The 23201-nt window shown below is 36.4% G+C and overlaps 1 protein-coding gene across 4 annotated transcripts in view; it reads right to left on the reverse strand.

Moving 5' to 3' along the window:
- Positions 1 to 23201, reverse strand: part of LOC131693409 (activating transcription factor 7-interacting protein 1) — a 90502-nt gene that overhangs the window by 38160 nt on the left and 29141 nt on the right. The window contains exon 1 of one of the 4 annotated variants that reach the window (XM_058981192.1): positions 14006 to 14089. The exons of the other annotated variants lie outside the window; for them this stretch is intronic. The gene's annotated coding sequence lies outside the window, so the exon portion shown is untranslated. Of the gene's footprint in view, positions 1 to 14005; positions 14090 to 23201 lie in introns of those variants that run through there. 4 annotated transcript variants of the gene reach the window in all.

A 23201-nucleotide genomic window follows, 5' to 3' on the forward strand; every position in this document is an offset into this window, starting at 1 on the left:
ATTTTTTCGGAGAAGTTGTATAGGCGATTCAGTGATTAATTCACCTATAAGTGAAATACAAAATTTATTTTCCATCGTAATTTAGCTAGAGGTTTTATGTCTTAAGTAAAGTTGTAGTTTGTGTTATTACAAACAAAATTACTGAAGACATTGTTTATCTAGCTTCAACAGTTTACAAATAATGGATCATTCATAATTTTTATTTGCCATTCTCTTAAGTTCTTTGTATCTTTTGAAAGTTATTTATTGTATTGAAACACGTATTTTTGAGGAAAACATTAGATTCCAATAGTCCAATCCACGATTTCAACTTCCCGGTCGTTTTGACGTTTGCTGCGGGTGGAATGACAGCTGTTGTTTTTGTTTGTTGCGTACATTTTATACTGCGACCAACGTTTTGTTCGATTGTTTACATTTGGTTAATACGATTTGTAGTATTTTTTCGTAATTTAATAAAATTTTGTAATCTTATTAAATACGACAATCTGCTAGTTTGCACTGAATATCAAGTCAACGAAGAGTAGCTTTGGTCAGAGTTTTTATTTAGAGCATTTTGTTATTTGTGGGTGAAATTAATATTACGGTTCTTTGTCCTCCGATGTGTAAAATCTAACAATAGCTAACCAGAAATTTATTTATCGATTGATACATCATGGTACATCAATAAAACAAAAGTTATTAGGAACATTGATCCATACTATGTTGTATTTCGACTATTCGAGCTATCAATATCCGTGACGACTGACTTGTTGTTGACTTTTTAATGAACTTTCGTCGTATACTAACAATATAATAAAAAACGTAGTTTGGATCGCTACAATAAAAATTAAACTGGTTTGTACATACAGTCGAGGACATGATAGTAGAGGAAAATAGGTGGTTGTGGGAAAAGTAAATTTAACCAATAAAATAGTTTCACTTGCTAGTTCTATAGTTATAGAAAACATTCGAAAATTCTTTGTTCAAGCGATCTATTCAATGCGGATGAACGAGAAAATATCCCGACCTCAAACTGCCATGGTGTTGCTTGCTCCCATTTGAATGCTATAATCTGCTTCTTGGCAAATTTGCATGTACAGTCGACGGACAGACGGATTTGAAAAAAATTAGTTATAAATGTCACTTATCGTTCAATGGGTTCAAAGTTCAATGGCACCCGGTGATCGGAATCCTGAATGGGTCCTGTATGGTTTTCAGCTACATTGCAATAATCTAAACCTTACGGGTTAAAATGGTTTGATTTGATGCGAGACTGAACATTATGGAAGATAGTGTCTCCGGAAAGTTGTGTCCAGTAAGTCAAGGTTTTCTGAATAGTGAAAAAAGAACCTCTGAATTGCCCTACCAGCTGGCAATAAACATTTCATGTATTTTCTTCAGGATTTATCCCAGTTTTGGAGTTGATTGTTGCCATACTGAATCCATTTAGGATTCCGAATAAAATGCTGAATGGTTTGATCTGGAGCTTCATAGTATTTCCCAGTAATTTATACCGAAAATGAACCTGGTTCTAAATAGTATTCCGGCACCAGGGACACTGGAGCCGGAGTGCGAGTTAGAAACAGGTAGGATTCCGGCTAAACTTTACTGGGTTGTTATCGAAACGTACTTGCTACACTTATGGGATTTTCGATTGATTGACACTGGTGTAATAGAGTGCACTGGTTTTGCACCATTTTTGCACTTTCTAGCAGAAGTGTAGAAAACTGGGTATGTTCCATTGACACTTCTGCTAGAAAGTGCAAAACCAGTGCACTCCACTACACCGGTGCACATCAATAAAAAATCCCATTAGAAGTCTTCGACGCTTTATTGCGATGGTAATGTTCAAGGAATAAAAAATACCTAAAATACAAGCCAAACATACAATCAAATCAACGGCATTAATTCCATCTCCAAGAGTCGACATGAATTGTTCCTAGAAGTAAATTTGAATTTCAGAACTCCAATTATTCACGTGATCTCTAAGCGACGTGATTCGTTCACCTCTATCAATATTTAACGGATTTAATTTAGTCCCTTTACTAAGGAAGTAGTTTCTTTTGATGTGATTATATTGGGGATATAAAATCCTTTGTCAGCAAGAACTATATCAGCTGCATTCGCGAATATCGAGAAATTCGGCAACAGATGAACACAAGCGTTCCATTTGCTGCCAGGCCGATTAGAAATTTTGTAGTTTGCATAGGTTTGTAATCGCTTTGATGATCTAGCTTCAGGATTCTACCGTCTCTCTGTACTAATTTCGAAACTGCCAATAATAAATATCTTTCTGTTTCCATACTGTTATTTGAACGATCGAGGCGTATGCTTATCGATTGTATCTTTTGATACGATTTCGATTGCATACTTTAAGCACTCGTACATTGCGAATACTATTCGGTAAAAATACTTCGAAATTGTTGTAGCACACACTGAGTAATATTCATCAAATGAAACGTTACTTAGAAGATTTTGCAATATCATTACGAAGACTTCAGTCTTTGTCATTACACAGTAAGGTTTGGCTACTTTCTACAAAATTGTTAATGCGTTGAAAATTTCCTAATGCCAGTCATTTTTCAGCCAATCAAACCGTCGTTGTAATTATCGTAGTATCGTTTCTAGAAATTCAACACGATGTTGCAACCGTGCCAATTGCAAACGATATCGTTGTTTTAATAATCGACACTCGCGATTTTCATCGGAATGGACTCGGAATGATCCGTTTTGAATTCTCTACATTTGGTGTTTCATCTGAAATGAAAACAAATCTTATTAAACATACTCAGATTCTTGCCAGAGAATAATTACTCAAAAATAGTGACTAAATAAACTAAGGTCCGATTTCTTTACCCACGCATTATTTTTAAAAGTTCAGTGTGGGTGAAGAAATCGGCACTAAATCTAAAGTTACTTTTCATATTTCCACTGTAAGGATATACTAGAAATTTTCATATAGGTACAACTATTTACATGAAGAAGAAAAGCGCCCGGATGCAGCTGACCGCATCGGAAATCTGTCTGAACTAATTTTTTGATAATTTGGTGGAGAGTTGCGATTTTCATGCATAGCGATGTACCTTTTTTCTAGTTCGATGATTTTTTCAGATCTTCGGAAAAGCCCCTAGCAGAATAATAATGTGTACTGCTCTTAGAGCTGGCATGTATTGCATTATCATGAAATCCGCTTTTTCTATCACTACAATCTTCTACACGAAGATTGTACATTTTCATGTTTTCAGGGACATTGTTGCTCTCAGAATCTAAACAGCTTATGTGAGAGTACGCAATCGATGAGTATCACAGTTCCGCTGCTTTACCTACAGCAGGAATTAACACAAACGAACTTTCAACGTCTTTTCAGTCGACTTACAGTTACCTACTACACAGTCATGAGTCATTTTAAATAAAAATCACAACAACTATCCAAATACAGTTTGGTAAACAAACAGTGATTGTCAATTTTCAAACAAAAATAAATACAACACAAGAAGAAGAAAACATCGAACACAGTTCCACCCGCAGCTACTGTCAAAGTTAAAACTGATGACGTCATCGTGGATAAGACTATCTATTGAATTTGAAAAGATGTGGCAAATTTTCAGATAATTTTGGGACTACTTATACCTTAAATAACCTGCTAAAGAGAAAAAGGAGCAAACAACACCTTAAGATACTGAAAATACAACTTTGTACTTTCATATAGTGCTAAAATTGGAAGCTTTGATCACAGACTAGATGAAAGTACGTATCGTGGCAAATTCGTGTAACTGTAAAATTCGCATCGTTAAATATAAATTGGGTTATTAAGTTATACAAGGTGTTTGGCTCATGGTTAAGAATCTCTCAGGGGGTGATAGACTGCCATATTCGGAGAAAAAAATTGTTCTACACATACCATCAAATCTCAACCGTTACAGAGTTATTGAACTTTTTGTGTAAAAAACTTATTTGTCTTGAAATACCTCTAACTTTAAAAGTATACTTTGTATTTTAAATATTTTAGTTCTATTCCGCATTGAGTGATGCCCTCACATGTTTCAGCTAATGAGTTTAAGTAGCATTTTCAAAGTAATTTATTGAAAATTAAACAATTTTGGACGATTTTTCGTTCATTTCTTGAAAATCCTAATAGTTAAACTCATCATTTTAATAATTCAGATTGTTAGTCTTGATGAGCTGCTTAATTCGTTCTTTAACATGATACACTTACCTTTTCTTATTTTCATGGTTTTGGGTTATTCAACTTGGATATTGTTATCTCATTTTCACTAGTACCAGCTCCAATTGAAAAATTATGGCACTTATTGTACTTTTTTTCTTTTTATTCGAAAGCCAGGAAAATTTTACATTGAAAAATGTATTAATACCTTTCTGTTAAGTGAATTTAGTATTCTTTTAAAAGTAAATTAGTTTAAAGTTAGGGCTATTATTAGCATTTTCGTTAATTTTCTTAAATTAGTAAATAATAAACATCACCATTACTATCATGGAAATAATGCATCTCAGCAAGTTCTACAGTTCTTTCTTTGACTCCATTCAATTATCTCTTTTGGTTTCGACGCAAAATCGTTTTTATCACATCGTTTCATATGCAAAAATAACGATTTCAATCATTTGTGGCGAGCTCATGCTGTGTTAACTATTAAATAGCAGCAAAATGAAAAGAGATATAGACAAAGTGTCAAATAAAAAGTTATAGAGAACATTAAGGGGCATCAAATGAACAATAGTAACGATAAATTTTGTTGATTGATAATTAGAATAATTAAAAAACTCTCCAAAAAACACAAATTTTGAGTTATTTCGTTAGTAAAAAATCATTTAGTACACTTAACTAAAAGATATTTGTACATACACTGATAGGATATTTTCTCAGCTATCCAATGAAATCTTGTAAATAACAATATAAAGCATATTTTTTAGATTAGAGTCTTTTAAGCACTTGCAAGTCGGTTACAGGAAAAGTATAGTAATGAGATTACAAAGTAATGAAAAGAGATAGAAATATGTCGTCCAAGAACAAATTATGAATCGTCCTAAAACCCAACTTTTGGATAATAGATATTGCTATAATCATACTACATTATTTCGAGAAAATTAGCAAAAACCTCCTCAAAAACACTAACTTTTAACTACTTTACAATATATACGCGAACGGAGGTCTTAGTGGAATGTACGTAATGTTTCAAAGATTTTCTTCCATTAAATTCCACTATGTTTTTATAGTTAGATGCACTTGCACTTCACTATTTAACAGATACCGGTATTTCGATTACTACTTGTAATCTTCTTCAGTGTTTGTATCAGTCTATAGGAAATTACGGAATTGTAAAGTCGTTTTATCTAGAGAAGCGGGTAGGCTGTGGTCGGTGGGTACCTAGTTGCATGAAGCTGACCGTTTTTTGCATGTAGGTAAAATTTCGAAGAGCCATGAATATCCGTTACCTTGGTCTCGATTTAATAAGAAAGGAGACGAATGTTTGAAAATTTCCAAGCTTTCAGCTACGTCTAATTTCCAAGGACTAGAGACTTGACGCTGAATTTTAATATCTTCTATAGTTAAGTTATGTTTGTCTGAAAAAGCGTGTTCCGCTACCTTGGATTTGAAGTGGAATGGTAAATCTTTAGCAGATTCTCTAGAAGCTTTTGCTATTTCCGCAATATGCTCTTTGAATCGAATTTCTAATGTTCTCCTGGTTTATCCAATATAAACTTTATCACAATGTGAACATGATATTTTGTATATCCCCGATTTGCCCAGTGTTTCTATCGGATCCTTTGTGGATCCAAGTATTTGATTTTAGCTGGTAATTTTTACTACTGAAAACTAGATCTACACCAAACTTTTTTAATTTTTTCCTTAGTGGATAAGCCGTATTCTGATTGAAATCTACTGCTATCCTTTTTAAATTTTCAGTTGTTGGAGTTAAGGTTGTGAGGTTTTGCTTATGAAGTATTCTAGATTTTTTATTAATTATTGATTGGATGGTTTGCTCTGGATACCCGTTGAGCTTACCTGTTTTGAAAATGAATTGAGTTTCTTTAGTTTTTGCTTCTTCCCCTAATGGTAGAGTAAGCATTCTATGGACCATGTGGTGAAAAGCGGCCATTTTATGCTGATATGAATGGTTTGAAGTATTTGGTATAATTCTCTCAGTATTTGTAGGTTTCCTATATATTTCGAAAGTCAAGGACCCCCCTCTCTTTTTACAAGCACATCCAAGAAGGGCAAATTGTTATCTTTCTCTTCTTCATGTGTAAAATTGATATTTTTATGGATGTTGTTAATGGTTTTCAACATCCGGGATAAATTTTTTCGTTTGATAATACAGAAGATATCGTCAACGTGTCGCCACCAGAATGTTTAAAAGAAAAAGGTGAGCTACCAGAACGCTGGTAATTTCCTATAGACTGATTAACTACTTACAGCTAAAAGGTAATTGAAACTAATTACTTAAAAGATATGAGAACACCATTCAATAGGAAATTTTCTCACCTTTCGAATGGAACTGAAATATTTAAAATACAAAATATACTTTTAAAATTAGAGGTATTTTAAGACAAATAAGTTTTTTACACAAAAAGTTTAATAACTCTGTAACGGTTGAGATTTGATGGTATGTGTAGAACACTTTTTTCTCGAAATATGGCAGTCTATCACCCCCCGAGAGATTCTTAACCATGAACCAAACACCCTGTATAATAAGTAAGTATAGCTTTCAAATTATTTACAATATCACCTTGATGTCAGAGAGAAAGTTACAGGAAATGTTATGGGCCTTTTGAAAAACTTATTGTTGATGGAGAAACGCGAATAACTTCTGAAAAGGTCGTAAGAAAACAAAAGAATTGTGTTGTTAGAACGAAATTCGAAATATCTCGTGAACTACTACATTTCAGAAAATTTTTGTTTTTAGCATTTTGATTTAAAATAGCGTTTAAAATCATATTCAAAAAGAAAATTGTATTTTTTACTGCAAATAGTATGAATTATAAAATATGTCAAAAGTTGTTATTCGGAAAAAAATTTATTGAAAGCTTCTCCATGATCCAAAGACACTGAAAAAGGTTTTTTTACGTCTTTAAAACGATAAACATTAGATTATTGACATTTTATAATTGGGTAACGCGAATAACTTTTAAAAAGAACACAATCATACGAATTAACTGTTTTTGTTGGAACAAAATTCCAAATATCTCCGGAACTATCGCACTCTAGAAGATTTTTGTTGAATACATTTTTATTTAAAATAAGATTAAGAATTATATTCTGTAATAAAATTACAGTTTTGTATGTCAATTAGTATAAAATTTAAAAAAGTATAAAGTTATTGTTAGAAAAACTTTTTTATCGATAAGTTCTTCATCATACAATCACATTCAAAATATTTCTTTTCTCTTTAGGTTTTTGTTTCTAAAATATAAAAAATTAGAAATTTTTTTTGCATTTTATATTTTTAACATAAATTTTTGTTTTTGTAATAAATGACACAACATTTTTTTTTAATAAGAAGAGCAGGGATCGACACGAGTGGTACGATTTTCACAAAGTCCGTTCAGCTACTTGGTTTTGCCGATGACGTTGATATTATTGCACGAAACTTTGAGAAGATGGAGGAAGCCTACATCAGACTGAAAAGAGAAGCCAAGCGCGTCGGACTTGCCATCAACACGTCGAAGACAAAGTACATGATAGGAAGAGGTTCACGAGAAGAGAATGAGAACTGCCCGCTTCGAGTTTGCATCGGTGGCGACGAAATCGAGGTGGTTGAAGAGTTCGTGTACTTGGGCTCACTGGTGACCGCCGACAATGATACCAGCAGAGAGATTCGTAGACGCATCGTGGCAGGAAATCGTGCTTACTTTGGCCTCCGCAAGACACTTCGGTCGAACAGAGTTCGCCGTCGTACGAAGTTGACCATCTACAAGACGCTGATTAGACCGGTAGTTCTCTACGGGCACGAGACCTGGACCATGCTCGTGGAGGACCAACGCGCACTTGGTGTCTTCGAACGGAAAGTGCTGCGTACCATCTACGGTGGAGTGCAGATGGAAGACGGCACATGGAGACGGCGAATGAACCATTGGTTGCATCAGCTGTTGGGGGAGCCGCCCATCTGTCATACCGCGAAAATCGGACGACTACGGTGGGCCGGGCACGTAGCCAGAATGTCGGACAATAGCCCGGTGAAAACGGTTCTCAATTGCAATCCGACCGGTACAAGAAGACGTGGCCACAGCGAGCACGATGGATCGACCAGGTGGAAGACGATTTGCGGACCCTTCGCAGACTGCGTGGCTGGCGACGCACGGCCATGGACCGAGTGGAATGGAGGAATCTTTTGTATACGGCACAGGCCACTTCGGCCTTAATCTGTTAATAAATAAAACATTTTTTTAGTGTATGTTTTTTCGCACATAAATATTCATTCCCTGAAAGTCGTTCTCAGAAAGTTTTGCTGTACAAAAAATTGAAATTAATGCACGCACAAATGTTTACGCCCTTTTGAAAAATTGCTCTTGTATCAAAATATTGCAATTGTCAGAGAAAATATTGGAGATTCATAAATCGAACACAACTTCAAAGTTTCCTTCGAATCGACGATGGTCATAATTTGTGGCTGGCCGATTTCTCATGTAATCCCTCTGATTTCAGTTAGACTACATTGTACGTTGACGTTTCGGCCCAAACAGACGTTCCTGAAGTTGAGTGCCGCTCACATACTTGTTATATATGGGTATTTTCTTTCTAATATATATGTCTTGCACGAATGTATATTATAGAGCGTATTTTTTCGAAAATTCCAGTGAAAGTGTAATGTCTCTACATCGAAAGGTGACTGAGAAATATGGGATCAAGAGAAAACCGGAATTGTCGATAGAGAACAATATATTCAAAGAATGTTTGATTGGCAATCAGTGGTCTAGATCTGCGAACCGATGTACTTTTGGTGACCATTTCAATAGATGTTTAGCCCCTGAGTTATTACGATGGTAACGGATTATTTGGGAAATTCCAGTCTGACCTTACTACCCGATCAGAACGACATAACAGAAAGCTATCAAAATTATATCTCATGTTGATATTTATTACTCACTGTGTTATTTTTGTGATATCCCTATCAGCAAGGCAAGCAAACTTATATCAAGATTATATCTTCTGGTGATATCATTGAACTGCTAATATGATTTTAATGTACGCATAAAACGGTGCTGTTATAATATATTACATATTCTTTCACAATTATCTTTGAACGCTAACTGTAAACTGTAAAGCGGGCAAATGACCAGTTGGTTAAAGCCCCAATAAACAAATCAATCGATGAACTGTGAATGATTGTTATATTACACCAATGATCGTCTATTTGCTAATACGCTGAAGCCTCTTTTTATGCGTATTTATCCAACTTTTTAAAGCAAATTTTCGAAGTTTTTAATTGATTTCCTTATATTTGCGTTTTCCACACGAACATTCAAAGTTCCACGATTTTGAGAATAGATAAAATAGATTAGATGCCAGAGGTCGAAAACTTGAAAATAAGGTGTTTAACTTACTTGGTTGCATTTTGATTAAGAGATTACCTATTTTCTGAGGCAATTTCGACTATGTGGCTTATGATGTCAATGTTGAAGCCTTTATTCAAAAAGTTTTGGAATCGTAAAGTTATCAACAAGCTATTCTAAAGAATATAATTGTCATATAAAACTTATTTTAAAGAAGATGCAGGAAGTATCAAGCACTCCAGATGAAATAAAGAAACGCGGAGTCAAATAAAAAAGCATTTTTAAACTATTTGTTATGGTTTAGTCAAATGATTCTATAAATAATTTCCTTTTAATTAATTGTGTATATTGCGAAAACGAATTTCCAGAACTTAAAAAACTGTTTGATATATACTGATTTCCACAATTCCGTTATGAATTTTGAGTATCTTCGAGGATCTTCAGTCCGATTTTTTTTCAATTTATGCGGGTTTTTTTATAAACAACCGAAACTTGTTCAGTTTGTGGGTATCTGATTTTGTGCGTTCTCCGAATTACCAAAGCATTTTAATTTCTTTTATTTCCACCCCCGCATAAAAATGTTTAAGTTTGAGATTGTTGTATCTTTTCATTCCACCTAAGACAGTTTGACATTTACAATCAACTGACAATTACTTTGAATGCATGCGCATTTGTACTAATGTTTCCGTTGCATTCGATGGTGCTTCGTTCGTCTTAAAAAACATCGAACTAACAAATTTTCGTAATAATTAAGATACTTGATTAATTTTGTAGAAAGTTAAAAAAGGAATAATGCGACCTGTTCAAATTGTTGAAAGATTAATATTGTGAGTATGTTGTATAAAGCTATCAATATTTCAAAATGGCTTAGAAATCTCTGAATAAATACACATCCCTGCTGATATTATTGTTTGCTGTTACAATTTAAATATGTGTTTTAGATTGTGCTTGAAATAGCTAAAAACTTTTATGTAAAAATATTGAATAATTTCCTCCTTAAAACTAAATAAAATTTAGAAAAGAAAATGTATTTTAGAAAACATGAAATATTCTAAAATTCGTCACACCGAAGAATCCTCAACAATTTCTCGAATTTTATGATTATCTGTTATAACATTCGCAGTTGATAGATTGAACTATTGTGAAAAAAATGTATTTCTGCGAATTTTGTTAGAAGTGAGATAATTGTACTGGTTTGCTTAATCTTCCCCATTTGTAAGAAATGCCAATAACAAAACCTCAAAAGCGACTTTACTTGAAATGCAAGCCTCAAAACTTTGTTATAAGTAACATTTGTCGTATTCTCTGTAAAATAATATAGGTAAATTATCCGCTAAATGTTGCCATATCGCATCGACATTATTCCAAAAAATCGTGTAAATCATGTTAACGTACAAGAGAAGCACCGAAGCGCACTATTCAGAATCTAAAAATAGCCCCACTTCCCTAATCTGAAAAGATATTATAAAGCTATGCAGTCTTTCGTAATATAGGCAGCTGTAGTAGTGAGCAAAACTGTATGAAAACAAAGCGTATTATACAAGGAAAACAAACAGTTCTTTGGCTTTGGCAAAGTTCAATGTGTGCGTTCTGGAAACATCTTCTGCATCTATAATCGTTTTGCCCTTAATGAATGCGTAGAATATTATGCTAACATTAAACATCGGTCGAAAGCAACGTCGTTGGTTCATGCAGGAAACATCCCCATAAAACTCAGAATACCCAGGTTCAAATCTCTATATCCACTAATAACAATCAGCGTGTCATATATTCATAATAAACAATCAGCCAGCATGTATGCAATCGTTTGACAAATCTATAGAAAGCTTTTGCTACATAAAGCTTTTTGCTTCCAACCGAAAAGCGCCTTAATGTAAGCTATATTTTTCTATTTTATTCTATTTTTAGACCTGCACGCTAAATTCGTTGATGCTATACAATAGGTAATAAAAGCTATATTGTCCGAGGGAAAACCTAACAAATTTTGTTATAATTCTGATAGAAGCCTATCACAGGTTGTCATATTTTTGATATATACTAGAAGAATTTCTGTTATGTTTTCTGTTATTTTACCAACTAACGTGACCAAAGTTATAACACAACTTGTTATCATAACAAAGTAACTCAGTCTGTAATAATTTTGTTATTTCTTTCTGATCGGGTAACCCACCTGTAACATCGGAATCAAAAGTAAGAACCGAATGAAATTCAATAGCAGTTAATAGGATTATTGTATTCAACTAGTCCTTGACCCCTAAAGGAGTAATATACTTGTTTTCAAATTTCCATGAAGTTCTAATAGGTTACTACGATCATTTTGAGGTATTGTTCACAATGCTGTTCTCAAACATTGCAACGGTTAACTGGGGAGTGTTAACTAATAGTTTACCGGATAACTAAAATAATACACCAGCAAGATTCGCAATGAATTAAACTAATTTCGTTTTGACCTGGTGCTACACCGGTGTAATTTAAAAAAAAATGGAGACAGACTGATTACACCCAAGTTTGAATGAGTGTAGTGCCGAATACACCAGTGTAGTGCACAGTCAAAAATGAAAACGACATGAGTTAACATTTTTAATAACAAACATTCATACGGTATGTTCCAAAACACTTGTTTGCTTACTATATTCTCATCTCTTTTGAGCGACGATATAGACAAAAATATGTTATACTACTGTATCGCAAACACTGTCCCTCCCTAGTCATCCTGATTCCGATCGTAAGTTTAACAACAAATGTGTCACATACAACCACGCCTCAAACGCAAGTACGCAACAACAGTCATGAGAGAAAAATCATCACAATAAAAGGAGCCCCTAAAGCGGACCATGTGAAGTGGACAAGTGAAATGAACTCAAGTTAAAACACGAAGATTCCGTGTCGTTTTCGTTGATAACTGCTTGGAACAAAAGTGTTCATTATTTTATCGTCCGAGAACACATCAGCTTAGTATTGGTGATCCTTGCATTCAGTAGTCTTATTACAAGAAATGAGTCTTACCAGTGTTTACAAACTATTTAGTTCATAAGCCGTGTTCAGCTCTAATTCAGGGGTAGGCTGTGGTTGTCAAATCACATATATTTTGCGCGTACACAACATCTCGCCTCGGTTCAGCACTTTGGGCTCCGTTTTTTGGTTACTTCGCCCCAAAAAGAGAATATAGGGTAAGCGATTTCGCATGTCTCGTGTACTAGTCGTTGACATATTTTAAATTTATTTATTGCTGATCAAGCTGATGTTAGGCACGAAATACTTGCTAGACAGTGTCCCCCTGCTCCAATTGAGCTCGACGAGATAATAAACTATATACAATGCACTACCTGAAGCTTTATGAACAATCGAAATCGTCTTGGAGCACTACCTGCCGCTTCGCTTTAGGAAGGCTGTAATGTGGCTTTGGCAAAGGTAATCCCGCAACAAAATGCTCCGTCACTGACGGAATGTCGAAGAAGGGAAAAACTTCCATAGATTGGTATCTGCATCAAGCGAAATGATGTTCCGATAGCTTTAAAACGTTTCAAATTGCCTATGACGCTGCGTCAGTGGTGGAGTACTCTGTTCAGGTCATAAAGGTACTGTTACTCCTTATTCCCCTGAATACATGAAAACGATACAAGCAAAACCAGAACCACCATTCTCGTGCTATCTACGTTTTCAAATATATCTTTAGGTTTGTTCCAGCGATTATTCTTCGCTTCCAACTCGGAACGAAAAAATCTCCCTCCTGTTTAGTCCTGTTCGCTACCGAAGGCGAGAAAGAGTGAGGAAGAGAATACAGCAACTGCGCTATCCCCGTACGTTCCGGATAATTTCCAGATTCTCCGAGTGTTGAAACAAACCTATTCAGCCTTCTACTCCTAGGAAAAAAGAATTCATCAGGTAGTTCCTCATAAATATAATTATCACAACAGGAAGATAGGTAACTCTGACGCATAGAACAGAACATAAGCCATCAATCTAACGTCAACATACCACTGGTAATCTCACCGGCATAATCTATTTAAAGAGCTGTGTTCAATTCCAAAACACATGGCGCTAGAACGACCTCTAAGGTTAAAGCCATAATAAACAACAACAACAACAAAGTACATGGCATAATTCATGGACGGTCTTTTGCAAACCAATCCCAAATTCCAATAAACCCCAAAACTACATGGAACCAACTTGCGCTAACACGCAAGTAGTGTGAGTAAGAAACATTCTACCCACCGTTGCCTTTCCGCAACCTGGCACCATACAGCGAACGATACGATGGACCAATGACATAAAAATAATCAAACCAGCATCACAAAGGGTTTGTCAAAATGTCATTATTCGTATCAGGTTTATTCTCAGTCGTCGAAAAAGACCTTCAAATATATGGAACGCTGGGTATGAGAATTTTAAGAAGTGAGGTTATCTCAAATATGTTCTACCATCAATTTTCAAAGCAAATCGAAAAAAGTAAAACCGTGTTGAGTTGAATATCGTGAACGTATTCAAGAATAAGCCAAATACAATTTCCGCTTACCTATACCGCTAGTTGATTTGAACGGGGCACAACCAAAGCAACAAAATACCGCACGTCTTACCGCTAGCAGCACTGCACAAACACTAGCAAGCGGTGTGGGCAGAATCAACCTAACCTCGTTCGCTGTTCGCTACCCAAAGCCGAGCTTGGCCGAAAATAAACGATTAGCATAATTGAAATTATTCAGAGTTCTACGTAAAATGATCTTTTTACAAAATTATTGATTTATACTGATTAATGTACTGTTTTTTTTACAAATTAGCAGAAAATTGTGCTTGGCTTTGTTCACTCTCAAAAAATAAAAAATAACAGTTTTTTTTAACAATTTTAAAGTATTTCAAGTAAATAATCATTCGGTAGTATTCAGGGCTAAGGAGTGTACAAAAGAAACGTATAGCACCAAGCGATACTGCATTAAACACGTTGAAGCAAGTGTGTGCATAAGAAGCAAAAATAATTAATACATGACTGTACACCTGTTTACTGCGATACAATCGCTCAAAAATAATTTAGAAATGTATATGATAAATTTATTAAATTAAAAGTTATTCATAACCAATCATTCAACAATAACATTGTTGCATAGCACTGAAAATGTAGTTAAAGTAATCTCTGCCTGAAAGGGGAGCAAATAAAACAAGGAGAAAAATCAATAGTTTCGAAAAAAGCAAGATGGCTGCCACCATTATTTTAAGCTCGCCTTCGCCCTACATACTAGTGAAACGTCTATTTTCACCGTATATAATTTTCTAGCTTTTCAATGTGTTTCATTTTGTTCGCAACTCCAGTTCCAATCAGTTCCAGCAAATAGTCTGTGATCAACCCCCCATTTCAGTCGCCGATCCTACAAAATTCGTATAGAAATTTCAGACAGGCGGTGCGGTGTGTAACCATGAAAAAACATCACCCTTTCCTCTTTGGTCTCTACTGCGTGCAAACCGCGTCGGCTGTAGCTGTACCGTGATCTACACAGCCATCCTACAAGCGCTCACCAAGTTAGTGAGCGGATGAGAGGACTGCTATTGAATCGAATAACCAGCGTAATAGAGCATTAGGTGATGACTCTAGGACTCTTGATGCCTGCCAAATAAAATAGAAGGTACGACGCAAAATTAAATCCTCTAGTATGGTTGCTGATATATCTAGTACCGAATAGATCCAAGTACCTACATGTGTCACCAAAAATATTCAGTTTTTCAAAATGATTCTTTGAAAAATGTTATGATCTATTCTGTGGTTTTACGTATAATTGTCCCAAGTGCCATAGGAGTCCATAGATACATAAGACAATTATGCGTTGAATGGCAGTATAGCACACGTCTAAACAGTAGCGACCCCGCATCCGTGTAATTGCTTCTTCAGCACACATATCAAAATTGCTATCGAACGTCTAGCATGCCATCCATCAATCCAATACCACTAAACAAAGTACATCTACTGCTTTTAATGGGAATACCAAACCACGTTTTTAATCAGTGGCGTAGAACGGTGAGGAGGGGGGAGGGGGTTGGGACTAGCTATTGGGCTCAATGAAACGAGCGCAAAATGCCTCACGAAAACGGTAATGGTTCACGTAATTTGCCGCTGGGGAATATCCGAGTTCGGCGCTAAATGGCTTAAGTACGAAACGGGTTCAAACAACGAGAAGCAAGAGGAAAGTTGGAAGCTAAATGGCTCAAAGGTCGAGCCATTTCATGGACCTATCGAGGCTCAGAGTTAATTGCGGAAAACTCGTGAGCAAAAAAACAGTGCGAAACCCCCCCCCCCCCCCCCCCCTCAACCCATTATAATACTTTGATGTAGTTTCGTGGAGTACAAAGACAGAGCAGTTAGAAAAGAGTGTAAGCTAGCTACAAGAAGCTGTGCAAAGAAGAAAACGCCAAGCTCTGGGGCAACGCTTACCGTGCCGTGTTGGCCAAGATCAAGGATACAACGAAGCCAGCTGAAATGTTTGCTGACAAACTGATAACGATAACAGGAGGATCTCTTCCCGAAACACTACCCAACCGCATGGTCGCCTACACCGTACGTCGATGCAGACAGTGGATATACTGGGGACAATCGAGTTCTCAACGACGAGCTCTTTACAATGACAAAAGGACTGAAAGCGAAGGAAGCTTCCGGTTCGGATGGTATTCCCAATGTGTCACTGAAGATCGCGATCCTGACGTTTCCGGACATGTTCATGAGAGTGCTACAGAAGCGCCTGGATGAAAACAACTTGCCGAATTGATGGGTTATCTAGAAGCTGATGTTACTGCCGAAGCATGGAAAGTCACACGGAGATCCAGCATCGTATCGGCCTATATGCCTTCTTGGTACTCTTAGTAATCTTCTGAAAAGGGTCATCCTCAACAGGCTGGTGAACTATGCTGAAAGTGAGAACGGGTTATCGGCAGGGGCAGTTCGGATTCCGGAAAGGGATTTAGACGCGATGACAGCGTTCGGCTGGGTGGCCATCGACGTATCGCTGCACAGAATGTGAGTTCCGGACTATCTCTGCAAGGTTCTGAAAAGTAACTTTCAGGATCGAGTACTGGTCTACGAGATGAACAAAGGGCATATGTCGATGAGGTTCGCGGCGGGGGTGCCTCAGGATTCCATACTCGACCCAATGTTGTGCGATATGATGCACAACGGAGTTCAGATCGTCGGTTTTGCAGATGACCTCGTCCTGACGATAACCGGCGAGACTCTGAAGAAAGTGGAGATGTTGACGCCAAAGCTGATAGGCATCGTTGATACTTGGATGGGTCGAGATGAAGTTGGCTCACCACATGACAGATGTAGTGCTGGTCAGCAACCAGAAAAAGAATCAGCGTGTCAGGGCGTGATGGTCGACGATCGGTTTAATTACAACGCCATGTCGACTATCTACGCGAGAACAATTAATGCATTGGCAAGGATCATACCAAATATCGGAGGAGTAAAATGCAACACGAGTCGTCTCCTGGCGCGTATCTCGTCCTCAATACTGAAGTATGGCGTTCCGGCCTAGGCTGCTGTACTGAAATTAAAAGCGGAACCGAACGAAATTAACAAGCACGTTCCGCCTAATGTCGCCTAGTCATCTTCGGAGGTGGTATGCGAAATTGCCGGGATGATTCCCATCTGCATTACTCCGGCTGAGGACGTGGAATGCTACCAACGGAGAAAAGCACGAAATGCAAGAGAACTGATCCAAGCGGACTTGTTGGCCAAGTAGTAGCAACAGCCGGACAACGCGGAGAAAGGTATGTGGACCCATCGACTTCACCCAAATGTATCACCGTGGGTGCATAGGAGAGGTGAACTTACATATGACGCAGTTTTTGATCGGGCATGGCTGCATCCAGAAGTACCTGTATCGGTTAAAACATGCTTCGTCATCCTTTTACCCGTGAGTGTGAATGTGGAGCTCGTGGTCTTCGAGTACCCTGATGACCAGAGCTGGAAAGTATCAGTTCAGTTGTATCAAAACACGTGAAATTGATAGACGAACAAACTAAACCATCACTCATTGAACTGAACTTTCCGTTGAATGCATCATTCACTGATATTGACTGCCAGCGAAGTGATATTTCAAACAATTTCACGTTATTTATCAAACATACCGTTCGACATTGATCCTATGTTTGTCTGACAATGACCCGATGTTGGTCCGACATAAGTCCAACATTGGCCCGATGTTGGTCTGAGATTAGTCCGGCATAATTCCAATACTGGTCCGACGATGGTCTGACATTGGTCCAATGTCGGTCCAACATTGCCCGATATTGGTTCGACATTGGTATAACCTTAGTTTAACAGTCCATCTTATATCCACCAGTGGTGCAAATTTTCATTTTCAAATGCCAACTTTCAGCTCAATCAAACCCAACCATGATTCAAATTCAAAGCCTCCCTTAATCATTCACTTTCAAGTTGGCGGGATTTTCATAACCAAACCGTACGCCTTCATTTCAAATTGATGCTTTTTCATTCACCAACCAAAGTTCGTCGCTGTTGTGCTATCTTATGACAAGCGCCATTTAGCACATTTCGAGGAAAACGATTTTTAAAGTTTGAGATTGAATATCTTGAAACTTATAAATGGTATAAACATTCCAAAGAAGACAATTAATGCTTCTATCTATTCTTCATCAATCTCTCAAATATTACGAAAATCGTTTGACTATGTTGCGAGTTTTTACTATGAATGTAAACAAAAGTCGCACTCACACGTGTCATAGGCGTGTATTGACGACAAAATTTGTATAACGTGTCATAATCGTGCATGAAAAATTTTCCATAGAAAAAAATCATCAATTTTTAACTTTTATTCATATCTTTGCGTTCATATGGGCTATAAACAATCAGTGAAATGCATTTTGAAGGGAATGAGTCAGGGCATCTAGAAAAAATAGTTATTTTTAGTTACAGTGTTGCCAAATATCCTTTATTTCCATTTTAAAACTAAAACTGTGTTTTTCTCACAACTCGTGCAATTTTCTTTTGAAAATATTTATGTCATTGTGTTCCTCAGACATTTTCACGCATAAAAACATCTAAAACTTCAATATAACTTGAGCAAATCCCTAGATACAGTGATTTTAAGCAAAAAACTCACAATTTCTCATGACGTTTCTCGCAATATCTAAGTAACCAAGTAGAATTTCAAAATTCTGAAAACGCCACTTTGTAGAGATTTTTCAAACAAGTAATGTGGCATATCTAACTCAGTTTACCCCAAAATGGCGTTTGTCATAAGATAGCACAACAGCGACGAGTTGTCATCTGCTCTGTAGAAGCCAGTTTAGGTTAAATGTTGACATATTTTACGTTTTCAAGCATACATGAACAGTAAGAAGTGTGTTCAGAGTAGTTTTGCTTGAAAAATTTAGTCAATGTCCCAGTACAGAGATATTCACTGGGTAAATGAAATCGAAAATGAATGGAAAATGATTGAGCAGCTCGACTGTTTGAATGAATGATGTAAACGAATAACTGCGAATTGAACATAGTAGGGCATGATTTGAGATTTGTTCTTCCATCAAGTTCAAAACAACCTGGTGAAAATTTGCAGCTCTGATATCCACCACTAGATGAGTAGTACGCGACGTAGCACCGGATTCGGGTCGTCCTCTACGTCCGGTTCGATTTCAGTACAGCAGCCCAGTCCGGAACGCAATACTTCAATATTGAGGATGGCACACCCGCCAGGAGACGACTCGTGTTGCTCCGATATTTGGCATGATCCTTGCCAATGCATTAGTTGTTCTTGCATACGTAGTCGACGTGGATGTTATGATTAAACTCCATTGGAGTAGACTAGATCAACCGCAGGGGACTAGATGAGTAGTACGCGACGTAGCACCTTATTCGGGTCCTCGAGACCCCAACGAACCGGACGCCAGGCTCCACCGGAATCGCCGGACCGACCTCGGTAACCCACCGATTGTCCCGTGGAGGAGACTGAGAAAGCAGCGGAAGAATCGGTTTCGGGAGAACTTCCACCGCCGGGGAACTCTCCATCGGTGTAAGCTAGGTCTATTGCCAGGGACTAGATGAGTGATGTCAGATGAAGTACTGGTTTCGGATCGTCGAAGCGCCAGCGTACTGGAAGTCACGCTTCACCTGGACTCACTGGACCGACTTTGGCATCCTACATACCTATGCAATGTGCTGCACGTGAAATAAAGCCACAAAACATCTACAATTTTCGTTGTTTGATGGGTAATTCCCACTATTTTAGCTTAGTTGACCGCCCATGAGTTTCCCATGATTGATCAAAGCTTGTTTAAATTACATATTGAACCAATTGTATGATACTTGGGAGTAGACTCCTCACAGAGATGATGTTTATAGAGATGCGCGAAGACTGAACTAAAAAGTTCTAATCGAACTTAAAACAACGGTTCCAAGCGAGTAATGTAAACAAATATGGCGTATATCGGAAGTAAAGTGTCAGGAGTATTGCGATTGAACTAAAAAGAATGCTTGTAAATATGTTTACATGCGAAGAGAGTAAACTTTATATGTATACGTATTAAATAATTTTCATGATGCAAATAAAATACGAGTAAATTTAAACAATTACAAAGCCATTGATCGACTGTCTGGTCCCTCATTAATTTTGAATGGCATCAGTAATGTAGTCAACTGCAATATTGCTATTACTCATCAACTGCATTCTCTAATATATCCTCTCTAGTACAACGAAAAACCTGCACACATGCTCAGTAACGTAAATCATTGCGTTCCGAATTGATGGATTGAGTATTTTGCAAAATATTTCGAAAAAAGAATTCGTCAAGCATTAATTAAAACTATACACTGAGCCAAAAAATCACATACGTTTCATGTGAAAAAACACCTAAATTTTAAAAATGATTATGCACATCAGATTCATATGCATCAAATAAAACTTATACAATCACCGATGAATTTCAAATATAAAATGAATAACTTTCAATCGTGCCCCACATACATTTTATGTTACTATCACATACTCCTAGGGTTATGTGTAAAACACATAACTATTACAGGAACATACGATGTGAAAAAATCAAACACATTCAACATGGTGTCAAGGAACAGCACGGCGGAGAATACATTGCTCCCCGACTTGTGATTTTACTAATTAAATGTGAAGACGTTAGAAATATATATCCGCTATCTCTGCTCCAGGTTGAAGATTCCAAGATGGTGTAGAATGTATTTCAAATCAATGATCAACACAGCCCAGTAAGTCCAGCTGAAAAATGCGCAAAGTTCTGGATGGCTCTAGTTAGTGACCGGTTCCAGTGACACCATTGTTTTGTCACTGGAACCGGATATTAACTAGAGTCAGTTAGAATATCGGCTCAATAATCGGCTGGACTTTACAAGGATACTCCGCACCTTTATTCAACCCAGGTTCATTACCTATCAAAGCATTTGAATGCTATTATATAGGCAACTAACAATCACATGAATATCAGATAAACCCTCTTCACGTAACACGATTGCTATTATACATTTAGTTAACGATCATCTGAATATCAGATAAAAGGTATATAGGTTTCAAATAGAAAATATGTGGCATTCCGATAGAAAGTAACTGAACATCACGTAACATATATCTGTAGTCAATACTGGTTTTTATAGGACGGAAGCGAGAAAAGATTACGTGTGAAAATAATAACATTCATGTGAAAAGTATTATGGAAAATATTTACATGTTTTTGCATATAAAAGGTAAGTGATATTTTGGTTGAGTGTAGGTCACTCGCTGTGTACACAATATTCCAGGTTGCCAAAATTAGCAGACAAAATAACTTGGTAAACCGTGCAGCCAAATTTGCCTTTATATTCAGAGCATCTGAAACCTGTGAAACCTAAAGAGACTAACATTATAGTATGATCAATAACGTGGATGTCCATGCCCATGCAGGTCAAGTCTTGTGAATATTACGACCGAGCAATTCTCTGCAACATCCTCAAGTGTCGCAGGATAGGATTGTTGCTAGTAGGTAGGAAAATCAATCAGGATATATATTGGTAGATATAGTGATTTAGCTAAATACTCGGGCGCTTTGTCCTTTCACTTTAAATCAAAGTTTTTAGATGTGTGACCTTCTCGATGGTTAATTCCGACAATTTTCCTGAAAAGGATCGATAAAAATCATATACAGGGTGTTTGTTTCGTGATTAAGAATCTCTCGAGGGGTAATAGGGGACCATACTTGGGGGAAAAATCGTTCTACACGTATTATTAAATCACAACCGTTACATAGTTATTGAACTTTTTCTCCATTTGGCCTGTTTGTTTTTAAATGTCTTTAACTCAAAAAGTGTACTTTGTATTTCAAATCTTTTAGCTCCATTGGAAAGGTGAGAAAATGTCCTACTGAATAAAGTTCTCATATATTTCAGTTATTGGGTTTAAGTACCATTTAAGTGGTAAAGTAGCTAAAAATTTGTGTTTTAATGAGGTTTTTGCAATTTTTCTCAAAATAAAGGATAATGAACATAACAATACCTATTATCCATATGTCGGGATTCAGAACGATCCATAATTTATTATTCAACATGATATTAGTATCTCTTCTCGTTTCGTTGAAATTTCTTTATTTAACTTTTTCTGTAGTCGACTTGTAAGTGCTTAAAAGACTCTAACTAAAAATATGCTTTATATCTTAAATATCACGATTTCATTGGAAAGCTGAAAAAATTTCCTACCAAATTATGTACCTTTTAGTTAAGTATACTGAGTGATGTTTTACTAGTGAAGTAGTTTAGAATCAATGTTTTTAGAGGAGTTTTTTATTTTGCATAATTACTAATTAACAAACTTCATAATTGCGATTGTTCATTTGATGCTCTTTAAAATTCTTTACAACTTATTTTTGACACTTTATCCCTATCTCTTTTTATTTAGAATTTATTAGTAGATACAACATGATGTCGCCACAAAAGCCGTGGGTTCAAAACCGTCGTTTTCGCATATGCAAAGATGTGATTAAAATGATTTTGAGTCGAAACGAAAAGAGATCCTGATACGGACTCAAAAAGGAATCGTATAACTTGCTGAGAAGCATTATTTCTATAATAAGAAAGGTGATGTTTATTATTTACTATTTTGAAGAAAATATGCAAAAACACTGCACTGAACAAATTTACTTCAGCGAAAACAAAAAAAAATATGAAAGGTGGCACACATTTTTTATAGCTAGTATAAGAGAAAATAAGATGAAAATATCAAAGTTCAATAACCCAAACACGTGGAAACAAGAAGAGATAAGTGTATAACGTCAAAGAACAAATTATGCACCTTTTTCATACGAACAATCCGAAGTAAATGTAAAATAATCATGTTAACTTAAATAAAGTTTCCGAAAAAATGGACGATAACTTGATAAATAAAACTCTAATTTTAAGATACTTTACTTCTAAAATGTTACTTAGGTTCAATATGCAAGATATGAGGCCACCATTTAATACTAAATTTTCTCACCTTTCTAACGAAACTAATAGAGTTGAAATACAAATCGTACTTATTGAGCTAGAGGCATTTAAAGACGAACAAGTCAATTTCAGAAAAAGTACAATAACTCTGTAACGGTTGAGTTTTAATGGTATGTGTAGCACAATTTTTTGCCCCAAATGTGATCTATCACCAATCGAGAGATTCTCAACCATGACCCAAACCAAAGTTTAATTGTGAAATTACAACATTTTTCCTTCCGGTTCAAAG

Source organism: Topomyia yanbarensis, chromosome 3 (genome assembly GCF_030247195.1).
Source record: "Topomyia yanbarensis strain Yona2022 chromosome 3, ASM3024719v1, whole genome shotgun sequence".
Taxonomy (NCBI): Eukaryota; Metazoa; Arthropoda; class Insecta; order Diptera; family Culicidae; genus Topomyia; species Topomyia yanbarensis.